Source organism: Bos mutus, chromosome 5 (assembly GCF_027580195.1).
Source record: "Bos mutus isolate GX-2022 chromosome 5, NWIPB_WYAK_1.1, whole genome shotgun sequence".
NCBI classification, from domain to species: Eukaryota; Metazoa; Chordata; class Mammalia; order Artiodactyla; family Bovidae; genus Bos; species Bos mutus.
In genome coordinates this window covers 77,460,993-77,474,024 of record NC_091621.1, presented here as the reverse complement: position 1 = coordinate 77,474,024, position 13,032 = coordinate 77,460,993, and the positions used below count along the sequence as shown (strand labels likewise).

Genomic DNA, 13,032 nt, shown 5'->3' with positions numbered 1-13,032 from the left:
GTGGACTTCTGTTTCACCCTTACACACGGGGTGTGTGGTGGAGTTACCTACTGCACATTGTTCTTGAGCCTGAACCTGTTCAGCTTCTTCACCCGACTCAACTCTACCCCTCTTTCCCATTTTAAACAGGCTGCTGTCAGCCTTCTTTGGGCAGCCTCTTTTTTGTTAATATTTATTTGTTTATTTGGCTGCACCAGGCGTTAGTCACAGCATGCGGGATCTAGTTCCCTGACGAGGGATTGAACCCAGGGTCCCTCGCTTGGAGTCTTAGCCACCGGCCCACTAGGGAAGTCCCTGGGTAGCTTTTGTTTCAGCCTCCGACGTGCAGAGCTGGCTTCCTGTGCTGCCCTGCTGTTCTGCCATCACCGGGACTGCTGCCGCTTTCCCTGGTATTTCCACCTGAGAGTTAGGCAGGGGCCTGGATACCGTGTAGCCAAATACTGCTTTCCGGTTTCTCTGTGATCTAGGAAGACAAAGGGCCATGTCATCAAGGCAGTCAGTAAAAATGTTTATTCAGTGTCCAGTGTGTGTAAAACACCATATAGAGTGCAGGTTGGTTAGACAAGACTTGTTCATAAGTCAGTGATTCATGAGTCAGGTGACTTAGGGCTTGAGTGAGGGCTGGCTTTGCACGGGGTGGATTTGCGTCCCAGCTGGTTGGCCTCACCAGGCAGAGCACCTGAGCCAGGTGACGGAATCCACTTCTGCACCAGCAAACTGAAATGCCTCCTGCCTCCTAATGTTCACGTGAGGCTCCAGTGACAAGGCATTATGCCAGGCTCTGATCACAGTTCCTGGTTTATAGGGGACTCTGTTATCGTCACCAGTGGGTGGAGTATACTAAGGTCTAGGGTGAGTGGTAGATACAGTGCGTATGGCTGGTTGAGGAGGGCTCGCTGGAGGAAGTAGGCCAATTCTGAAGGCAAAAGGAGTGGCGAATACAAACTTATTAAATTGACTTCAGAAAGAAAGATTACAGTCCCTTTAGGGTTGCAGTGCCTGCATGATTTAATGAGACCTCCGTCCTCAGCCTAAGTGAACATGGCAAACTTGACCAAATAGAGCAGTTTAATTAAGCTATATATTAAATCTATAGTCCATGTATTACTCCACAGTCTATGTCACAAGAGCACGGAGCCCAAGTTTAGAAATTAGTCTAACTATTGGGGAAAGTTTATTTCACGGTTTAAGAGAAAGAAACTTAAACAGGAAAAAAGTGGTAACTGCAAACCATAGTAGTAAAATGAAGATTTATTTTTTGACTCACAAAAAATTATTTTTGAACATTTTCTTAATTGTGTTTTGAAACTAGAATCTTTAAAAAAAATTATTAGGGGGTCATCTTTTCTGCTTTACAGCTGAACCCTTTTTTTATACCCAACCTGCTACATTCAATGTAATTTCCCTTTGTTGTTGTTCAGTCACTAAGTCATGTCCAGCTGTTTTTGTGACCTATGGATTGTAGCCTGCCAGGCCTCTTTGTCCTTGGGACTTCCCAGGCAAGAATACTGGAGTGGGTTGCTATTTCCTTCTCCAGGGGATCTCCCCCACCCAGGGGTCGAACCCACATCTCCTACATTGGCAGGCAGGTTCTTGACTACTGAGAAAACAGGGAAGCCTATAATTTCCCTACTGAAGGCCAATTAGGAGGAGGGACAGTTTGAATTAGTGAAAAATATACATTACAAGCTTTGGGGGTTGAGGTGTGGGCAACAACTTTATTGAGATATAATTCATACACTATATGATTCACAGGCTATTTTTTATTGAGATATAACTGACGTATAACATTATATTAGTTTCAACTATACAACATAATGATTAAATATTTGTATATACTGCTAAATGATCATAATAAATCTAGCTAACATACACCGCCATACATTGTTACACATTTCTTCACTCTCTTAACCACTTTCAAATATATAATACAGCATTATTATCTATATCTGTATGCTGTACAGTACTTCTCCATGACTTATTTATAACTGGAAGTTTGTACCTTTTGACCACCTTTCACCCTCCCCTCCACCGTCTCTGGTGGCCACCAGTCTCTTGTCTGTATCTGTGAATTCGATATTTGTTTGTTTTTTAGATTCTGCATGTAATGGAAACATATGGTGTATTTGTGTTTCTCTGTCTGATCTACTTCACTTAGCATAAAGCCCTCAAGGTTCATCTGGGCTGCCCAAATAGCAAGATTTCCTTCTGTTTTAAGGCTGAATAATATTCCATTGTATAATAATACCATGTCTTCTTTATCCCTTCATCTGTCAGTGGCCACTTGGGTTGTTTCCATGTCTTGACTTTTGTGAATTGTGCTGCAGTGAACACAGGGTTGCATATGTCTTTTGGAGTTAGTATTTTTGTTTCCTTCGGGCAAAGACTGAGAAGTGGAATTGCTGGATCATATGGTAGTTCTAGACATCCCTGGTGGCTCAGATTGTAAGACAACCACCTGCAATGCAGGAGACCCAGATTTGATCTCTGTGTCAGGAAAATCCCCTGAAGAAGGGAGGAATATCTCCCCACTCCAGTATTCTTGTCTGGAGAATCCCACGGACAGAGGAGCCTGGTGGGCTACAGTCCATAGGGTTGAAAGAATCAGACATGACTGGGCAACTAAGCGCGTGGTAGTTCTATTTTTAATTTTTTAAGGAACCTCCATACCGTTTTCCATAGTAGCTACACCAGTTTATATTCCCAGTAACTGTTTTAAAAGTAAGATTAGGTGGGACTTCCTTCCTAGTGGTCCAGTGGTTAAGACTTCGTACTTCCACTGCAAGGGGCCCAGGTTTGATCCCTGGTTGGGGAACCAAGATCCGGCACGTTGTGTGGTACAGCCAAAAAACATTTTTTTTTTTAATTAAAAAAATAAGAGAAAGTAGGGGAACTAACATTTAATGAGACTGTGTATTGTGCATAAGTCACTTCATCCTCATAATAGCTTTACAGAATAGTTGTCATCAGCTCTATTTTTCAGGTAAGGAAACTAAAGCTGAGGGAGGTCAGTGAGATCATTCGGATAATGAACAGTCCCGCGCTGAGCTGTGCTCTCAGTTTCCTGGGACTGTACCTGTGTGCTGGCAGAAGGGATGGTGGTAGAGGAAGTTTATTAAAGTTTGCTTCTAGTGGTTTCTATCTTCTCAGAGCAGTAGGAACCAAGATCATCCACGAGCAGAGAGAGAGGGCGAGGGAGGGCGTGTGGAGGGTGGAAGAGAAAGGGCAAGGGGTGGAACGGCGTCCAGAGAGGAGGCCAGAAGACTGAGGGAATACGGTGTCTGCCGATGCGTGGGATCCAAGGGGCCCCCTTGGCAGTGTGGCTGAGTGTTTCTCTCAGGCCCGTCCAGCTGCCCAGTGCAGATGCAGGCTCGGGGGTGAGACAGATTTATCCAGACTTATTGTGATCTTGCCGAGTGAGTGCAAAGAAGTGACAGAGGGACACCGGAATCGAGGGTGAGGGACTTCCCTGGCAGCCCAGCAGTTAGGACTCTGTGCTTCCACTGCAGGGGGCACCGGCGCCATCCCTGATCAGAGAACTTAAGATCCTGCACTTGGTGTGGCTAAAAAAAATATTAAAAAGTTGAGGTTGAAAGTGAGGGAGGGATTCTAACTGTCTCTTGAGCAGTGCAGGGGTTAATCCTCTTATTGTTTATGGCCAGCCCTCCCCATCTGCAAGGTCTCTGCGTCCTCCAGTTCAGCACTGGCAGATTCTCCAATACGGCAGTGCCTGCATGCAAGCTAAGCCACTTCAGTCATGTCTGACTCTTTGCACCCCCATGGACTGTAGCCTGCCAGGCTTCTCTGTCCATGGGATTCTCCAGGCAAGAATACTGGAGTGGAGATGCCCTCCTCCAGGGGATCTTCCCCACCCAGGATCGAACCCATGTCTCTTAGGTCTCCTGCATTGGCAGATGGGTTGTTTACCACTGAGCCACCTAGGGAGCCCAATACTGTAGTACTTACTGTTGAAAAATATCCATGCATAAATGGACCTGCGCAGTTCAAACCTGAGTTGCTCAAGGGTCACCTGTGTCATGACTGACCACAGAATTTAAGTTGGGCACAGAAGGAAAGATAGACGTTGTAAGGTGGAAGGACAGAGGAGAGATGGTAGGAGCAACAGATTGTAGGTCCTGAGGGGACTGAGGGACTCCAGCCATGGTGGTGGAGGAGAGTAAGCTGGAGGGAAGGAGGTGCAGTCCTGCAGTGGTGGGTTGTATGTGGTTGTGGTTACTGGTAACAGCAGAGACCAGACCAGGCCCCGGGGAGGGAGTGGTCAAGGTGAGGTGCTCAGAGAACTCAGAGGCCAGGGTGTCCGAAGGGTATCTGAAAGGCCAAGAAGACAGATTACGTTATCCGTAGGAAACATGTATTAGCTAACTGAGCACAAAGTTGAGCTAAATATTAAACAGAGTAAGATGACTGCTCTCTGGAAGCCTCTGTTTAACTAGGGGACAAAGGACTGTTGAGTTGTGTATGCTTTCCACAACACATGGAAACAAAACTGAGTGAATGACATAAATTCCTCATCAGTTCAGTTGCGTTTAGTCACTCAGTTGTGTCTGATTCTTTACGACTCATGGACTGCAGCACGCCAGGCTTCCCTGTCCATCACCAACCCCTGGAGCTTGCTCAAACTTATGTGCATAGAGTTGATGATGCCGTCCAACCATCTCATCCTCTATTGTCCCCTTAGGAAGTCACATTCACCTGTGAGTAAAAATAATCATTAGTTTGTAATACGTACACACTCTTCACACTTGTGGTTCCATCCCAGTTCTGCTCTCAGGAACTGCGACATAAGACACACTCTTGGGCACTTACATGCCCGGCCATAAGTACAATCAGGAGAGAAGGGAACAGAACAGTCATGTGACTCCTCAGCTAACAGCAGCTGCTGACCCTCTGCTTGGCCGCCCAGGTGGAAACAGGTGGAAGCCCCCCTCCTGGCCACCGTGGGCCCTGGGCTGCAGTGAGCCCTGGGCAGCAATGGGCCCTGGGCTGCAGTGGGCCCTGGGCAGCAGTGGGCCCTGGGCTGCAGTGAGCCCTGGGCTGCAGTGGGCCCTGGGCTGCAGTGGGCCCTGGGCAGCAGTGGGCCCTGAGCTGCAGCAGGCCCTGGGCTGTTGCAGGGCTACTTGCCCCATTTGAATAGTCTGCTCAGCCGGAGGCAATTGTGTTTGTTCTCAGACTGTTGTACAGAGGCCAATGTACTTCTTATTATAATGATGTATATTCATGAAAGTATCACATACATGAATGAAATATGAATGGGGGAAAAGAGTTGTTTGTCTATGCTCTGAGCTAAATGTTTTCAAAAGATTCAGGAAAAACAAATTGCTCTACGTATTTTTTCTGTCTTAAGAGATGGGGAAAGGCAGCTGTAAATCTAGAACATTCTGTCCTGATTTATTAGTTTACTAGTTCTTGCTCTTTAAAGAATGGAAACTATAAGTGGTAGATGCGTTTGGTTGTAATTTTCTAAAGAACTCCAGTCAGCTAAGCTATTGAAAAAACAAAAACAAACCCAAAACACCAAGGTCCTGCATCAGAAGTTAGTGAATTAGTGTACATTTATTTGCATTAAAATGTTTTACGTATGTGTGTAACATCTTTAGTGATTTCCTCCTTTAACTCAGTTTTACTGACATAGTAACTGCCACTTTTTTTTTTCTCATTTTATTTTGCATTTAAGTTGTTATCACTTCATTTCAATACAGTAATGTCCCCTTCTCCCTTAGAAAGTGTTAGTCACTCAGTTGTGTCTGACTGTTTGTGACCCCATGGACTTTAGTCCACCAGGCTCCTCTATCCATGGAATTCTCCAAGCAGGAATACTGGAGTGGGTAGCCTATCCCTTCTCCAGGGGATCTTCCTGACCCAGGAATTGGACCTGGGTCTCCTGCATTGCAGGTGGATTCTTTACTGTCTGAGCCACCAGGGAAGTGTGTCTCCCTTATGTCAGTTATAAATAAAGCTACTACTTACATGCATCTTTTATGGCATACTGTCTTATACATGGAGAATATTGGTGAGATATAAACTATTGTGGGCTTGGATGACTGTTTCTTCCATGAGGTCAGAACTGCCCCCTTTTCATGTTTCAGCCATGCCCATTGGGCGCCCAGCAGCCTGCCTGAGGCCAGGAGATGTGCATGCCGGCAGCAGGGCCACGCTGTGATGCCCGTGGCTGCAACTGAGGCAACAGTTGGGAAAAAAGAGGCAAAGTGCAACTGATGAGTCTCCTTCGATAGCTTTCTAGTGTCCTGAGTTACTCCAAGAGTCTGTTCAGAAAGAACCATGCCCAGAGGGGTGTTCCTTTACTTTCTCACTGGTTACAGTTTAAAAGGGTAAAAAAGGATGAAACTATATTACTTCACTTGGTTAAACAATAAAAATATGTGTGTAGGCTAGTTACTTCACTTCATTGCTCCATCTTTGTTGTTTAGATGCTCAGTCGTGTCTGACTCTTTGTGAGCCCATGGACTGCAGCACGCCGGGCTTTCCTGTCCTTCACCATCTCCTGGAGCTTGCTCAAACTCCCGTCCATTGAATTGGTGACGCAATCCAACTATCTCATTCTCTATCGTCCCTTCTCCTCCTGCCTTCAGTCTTTCCCAGCATTCGGGTCTTTTCTAATGAGTCAGCTCTTCATATCAGCTGGCCAAAGTATTGAAGCTTTAGCGTCAGCATTAGTCCATCTAATTTGCTTTAAAAAAAAACTTCAGTGGACTGCAGCAATAAAGAAGACATATTCTAAAGATGAATATATTTGGATTTGACTTTTGACACTGGACCACTTGGTAGCTGTGTAACTTTGGAAACATGTAAACTTGCTAAGTCTTGGTGTCTTCATTTTTAAAATGAGAATAATGATAGTACCCATGTCAAAGGGTGGTTGTGAGGATTCAGTGAGACAGTCCATTTGAAAGTTTAGTACCGGGGCTTCCCTGGTAGTCTAATGGTTAGGAATCTGCCTGCCAATGCTGGGAACCCAGATTCGATCCCCGGTACAGGAGTATCCCACATGCCGAGGAGCAGCTGAGCCTGTGCTCCACAACTACTGAGCCAGTGCTCTAGAGCCCGCAAGCCGCAACTGCTGAAGCCCATGTGCCTAGAACCTGTGCTTTGCAACAAGAGAAGCCACCACAGTGAGAAGCCCGCACACTGCAAGGAGGAGTACCTCCTGCTCACCACATCTGGAGAAAGCCTGTGCAGCAACAAAGACCCAGGGCAGCTGAAAATAAATAAATCAAAAAACTAAAAAAGTTTAGCACAGTACCAGGTACATAGTAGGCATTCAACATGTTGGATGTTGTTATATATCTACCATGCGCCATAATAGTATATTATTAATAGGCCTATAACAAAGGTGCCCTACAGATTTTTTTTTTTTTTTTAATTTAGGTTAAGTGGTCATTTCTGTAGAGTGTGAAAGTTGCTCAGTCATGTCTGACTCGTGACCCCATGGACTATACAGTCGGTGGAATTCTCCAGGCCAGAATACTGGAGTAGGTAGCCTTTCCCTTCTCCAGGAGATCTTCCCAACCCAGGGCTTGCACCTGCATTGCAGGTGGATTCTTTACCAGCTGAACCACAAGGGAAGTCCTGTGGGTGCTTGTCAGAAGTGCACGTGGTTCCCGTCTTTCTGTGGGGAAATCGTACGTGATGCTCGCTACGACTCGGTACACCTCAGAGTTGTCCTCGATGAGCTCTGCCTGTGGTCTTGTGGTTGTATAGAGTGGGTGACATTGCCTACGTCAGCCTCTCTCCTCAGAAACGCCTGTGTCTTTACTGTTGGACTACTTTTCATTTAATAAAGCTTTGTAGTGCTGTTGACAGAAAGGAGAAGGATATGTAAAAAGGTTCCTTTCTTTAAGGAGCATTGTTGAGAAAGGCCCAAAAGGCTTTTATCTCCAGCCCCTTGGTCGGGAACACTGGAGATCAGATGGTGGCAGAAAACCTTCAGTCATGTGCAGATGTCGCCATAGTAAACACTGAGATCGTCACAGCCCGACTGTTAGCCCTGCGGCAGCCCCTGAGACCTTCTGAACATGAGGGTCAATCACTTTGAGCTCGCTTAGCTCCAAAAACTACTTCTTGACATTGTTATCTCACAGTTGAGAGGGCTTCATACCTGATCTGGATTTGCTCAGTCTACCTTTTATGTAAAACAGAATATATTCATTGTGCCAAATGTGGTAAATGAAGGGATTAGGGAGTTAGCAGGAGGCTAAAAAAGGAAGAAAATGACCAAACAAAAAGATTTGTAGAGGAGGTAGCGTTCCTAGAAAAGAAGTGACCATGGTTGCTGAGAAGAGAATGATTTCAGGCTGAAAACATTTCCTGAGAGGCAGCAGCGGATGACTAAATGAAGTGTGTCATAGGCTTGACTGGAAAATGGCAGACAGGGATGATAGTTGAACAAACACATACCGACCACAACTACGTACCTGGTGCTAAAGGTAGAAAAACAAGCAAGGTTTAGTCCAAGATCTCAGTGCTTAATAGGATATACAAGAATTATCTGCTAGTGATAACACAGTATGCTCTGTATTTTACTAATAGCATGTCCAAAGTCCTTTGGACAAGCAGAGAACGGAATGGTTAATTATGCACCAATAGAAGGGTTCATAGGAAGGTTAAAGCAGAAAAGTGGTAGAGTCATCAGGAAGAATAGGGCCTTCTTGGAACTGGTGTGAACAACATTGAGGAAGGCTGGTGCACATGGTATGCTGGGTATTTGAAGGTTGTATGGGACAGGAGCGGGCAGTGAGACATGGTGAAAATAAGTGTGCATAAAACACACAGCCCCTGTTTAATGACAAGAAAGGATACTGTAGTTGTTGTTCAGTTCAGGTTTGGAGAGGAGAACACTGCAAATTTAAGAGATCTGTGGCAGCTTTTCTGCTCTCATGGTGTAGGCTGCTGGCTGAGCAGTGCCTGAGAATAGAGAGAAGGGGTGATGGGAGGCGTTGATGCTACAAAGGTTTGACCACGTTTGGAGGGGAGTGGTGAGGAAGAGAAACGGGATGAAAGGATCCCATTTTTTAGCTCAAGTGTCTGGGTGGATATTATTACCAAACCCAGTTTTGGATTACAGAGAGGAAAGAAGAATTTGAAGCAGAGAAGGGAGAAAGAGAATGTGCTGTTTCTGAGTTTGAAAGTTTTGAGGGACATCTGAATAAAGATATCTAGGAAGCAGCTGGAAATATGGATCAAAAATTGAAGTGTGTGTGTGTGTGTGTTTATTTAAGAGTCATCAGCATGTAGAGACATGGAAATAGTCAGCCTTCAGAGAGAGTATTTAGAGCCAGGAGATGGCCCAGGACTGTATCTTAGAGAACAGTTGGGAAGGACTGTATCTTCCCAACATGTTCAGTGTGGGAAGAAAATGTTCATGTTGTGTGTGCATATGTTCTGAAGTCACGGTACAAAACAAACAAAAGTATTCTAGCATACTCCCAAATCTTGTAAATCAATGCACTTACTCATGCATTTTGGGGATTACATCTAACATGGTCATAATAAATTTACATAGTTGCCAAGGAGGGGGAAGTCATAGTAGACTGTCATGGTTTAATTTTGTATTCTTTGTTCCACTTCTCTAGTAACGAAGATAATAGAAAGTTGACCGTATTAGTGATGTGTGATTTTTTAAACAGTCTTTTTGCCCTTAAAAAGTTCTGCTTTAAAGCCTCGATTTTAAAAAAAGTCTTGATAAATGTAAAGAAACTTAAATCATATCAAGCATCTTTTCCAGCCACAATGCTATAATATTAGAGATCAACTACAAGAAAAAGCTACAAAAAAACAAACATGTGGAGGCTAAACAATATGCTACTAAACAACCAATGGATCATTGAAAAAGTCAGAGAAAAGTAAAAAGAACCCAGAGAGAAGTGAAAATGAAAACAGCGATCCAAAACCTATGGAATACAACAAAAGCAGCTTTGAGAGAGAAATGTATAGTGACGCAAGCTACCTCAGGAAACAGAAAGTCTCAGATAGCGACCTCATGCCTAGAGAAAGTAGAACAAACAAAACCCAAAGTTAGTAGAAGGAAATAAAGCATAAGGATCAGAGAGGAAATAAATGAAAGTGAAAGTCGATCAGTCGTGTCTGACTCTTTGTGACCTTATGGGCTATACAGTCCATGGAATTTTCTAGGCCAGAATACTGGAGTGGGTAGCCTTTCCCTTCTCCGGGGGTTCTTCCTAACCCAGGGATTGAACCCAGGTCTCCCTCATTGCAGGCGGATTCTTTACCGGCTGAGCCACACAGGAAGCCCAATAAATGAAATAGAGGCTAAAAAAACAATAGAAAAGATGAATAAAAGCTGGTTCTTTGAAAAGATAAACAAAATTGATAAACCTTTAGCTAGACTCAATAAGAAAAAAAGGAAGCGAGTTCAAACCAATAAAATCAGAGGTGACAAAGGAGAAGTTACAACTTATGCCACAGAAATAAGAAGATCCTAAGAGACTAGTGTGAGCAACTATATGCCAGCGAAGTGGGCAACCTGAAAGAAATGGACCGATTCTTAGAAAGGTACAATCTCCCAAGACTGAACCAGAAAGAAATAGAAAATATAAACAAATCAACTACCAGTACTAAAAATTGAATCAGTAAAAACTCCCAACAAACAAAAGTGTAGGACCGGGTAACTTTATAGGTGAATTCTAACAAACATTTAGAGAAGAGTTAACACCTATCCTGAAACTATTTCAGAAACTACAGAGGAAGGAACGCTTCTGAACTCATTCTCTGTGTCCACCACCATCACCCTGATACCGAAACCAGACAAAGATATCACACACAAAAACTTATCACTGATGAACATGGATGCAAAAATCCTCAACAAAATACTAGCAAACCGACTCCAGCGATATATTAAAAGGTTCAGACAACATGATCAAGTGGGATTTATCCCAAGGATGCAAAGATTTTTCAGTGTCTGCAGATACCATATCTACCACATTCACCACCTGAAGAATAAAAATCACATGAGTATCTCATATACAGAAAAAGCTTTTGATAAAATTCAGCATCCGTTTATGGGTTAAAAAAAAAACTCTTCGGAAAGTAGGCATACAAAAACGTTGAAAAATGAAGTGAATTCCCTAGCAGTCTAGTGGTTGCTGCTGCTGCTAAGTCACATCAGTCGTGTCCGACTCTGTGCGACCCCATAGACGGCTGCCCACCAGGCTCCCCCGTCCCTGGGATCCTCCAGGCAAGAACACTGGAGTGGGTTGCCATTTCCTTCTCTGATGCATGAAAGTGAAAAGTGAAAGTGAAGTTGTTCAGTCGTGTCCGACTCTAGCAACCCCATGGACTACAGCCTACCAGGCTCCTCCGTCCATGGGATTTTCCAGGCAAAAGTACTGGAGTGGGGCAATTCCATTTCAGGGGGCACAGGTTTGATCCCTAGTCAAGAAATGTGGGATCCACCCCCCACATGCCACAGCACAACCAAAAAAGGAGGGGGTGTTGAAAGTGGGCATAGAGGGACCATACCTCAACATAATAAAGGCCATATATGACCCCTGACATTATAGTCAACAGTGAAAGGCTGAAAGCATGTCCTCTAAGATCAGGAATAACACAAGAATGCCCAGTCTTGCCATTTTTATTCAACATTGTTTTGGAAGTCCTAGCCACAGAAATCAAAGAAGGCAAAAGGAATTCAAATAGGAAAATAAGTAAAACTGTCATTGTTTGCAGGTGACATGATGCTATAGATAGAAAATCCTCAAGATGTTACTAGAAAACTACTAGAGCTCATCAATGAATTCAGTAAAGTTGCTGGATACAAAGTTACTATACAAACATAGGTTGCATTTCTATACTCTAACAACAGAGTATCAGAAAGAGAAATTAAGGAAATAGTACCGCTAACCATTGCATTAAAAAGAATAAAAGACCCAGGAATAACCTACCTAAGCAGGGAAAAGACCTGTGTTCTGAAAACTGTAAGATCCTGATGAAAGAAATCACACAGCAAAAATGGAAAGATATACCATGTCTTTGGATTGGAAGAATCAGTATCGTTAAAATGAGCATACTACCCAAGGCAATCTATAGATGCAGTGCAATTCCTGTCAAATTACCAATGGCATTTTTCACAGAACTCGGACAAAAAAAATTAAATTTGTATAGAGACACAGAAGACCCAGAAGAACCAAGACAATCTTGTGAAAGAAGAATGAAGCTGGAGGACTCGTACACCCTTACTTCAGACTATACTACAAATTTACAGTAATCAAAACGGTAGGGCACAAAAACAGATATGTACATCAGTGGAATGGGGTAGAAAGCCCAGAAGTAAACCCACACACTTATGGTCAATTAATCTGTGACCAAGGAGGCAAGAATATACAATGGAGAAAAGACAGTCTCTTCAATAAATGGTGCTGGGAAAACTAGACAGCTTCATGTAAAAGAATGAAATCAGAATGTTTTCTAACACCATAAACAAAAATAACTCAAAATGGGTTAAAGAATTAAATTTAAGACTGAAAACCATAAAACTCCTAGAGGAAAACATAGGCAGAACAGACTTAGACATAAATTGTAGCAATACTTTTTTGGAACCATCTTCTAGAGTAATGGAAAATAAAAACAAACAAATGGGACCTAATTAAACTTTTAAAAGCTTCTGCACAGCAAAGGAAACCATAAACAAAATGAAAAGACAACCTACAGACTGGAGAAAATATTTGCAAATGATGCCACAGACGGGATTAATTTCTAAAATATACAAACAGCTCATATAGCTTAATATCAAAAAAGCAGCTCAATTAAAAAATGGGTATAAGACCTAAATAGACATTTCTCTAAAGAAGACGTGCAGATGGCCAGGAGGTATATGGAAAGATGTTCATATTGCTAATCATTAGAGAAACGCAAATCCAAACAACGAGGTATCACCTCACACCAGTCAGGATGGACAGCATTAAAGAGTCTACAAATAATACCTGCACTGTTGCTGAGAAGGTAAATTGTTATAGCCAGTATGGAGAACGGTATTGC

The 13,032-nt window shown here is 43.3% G+C and overlaps 1 protein-coding gene across 3 annotated transcripts in view; it reads left to right on the top strand.

The window, feature by feature from the left end:
- The window catches only part of DUSP16 (dual specificity phosphatase 16), a 93,702-nt gene that overhangs the window by 65,021 nt on the left and 15,649 nt on the right, over positions 1-13,032 (top strand). The gene's annotated exons all lie outside the window — the stretch shown is intronic.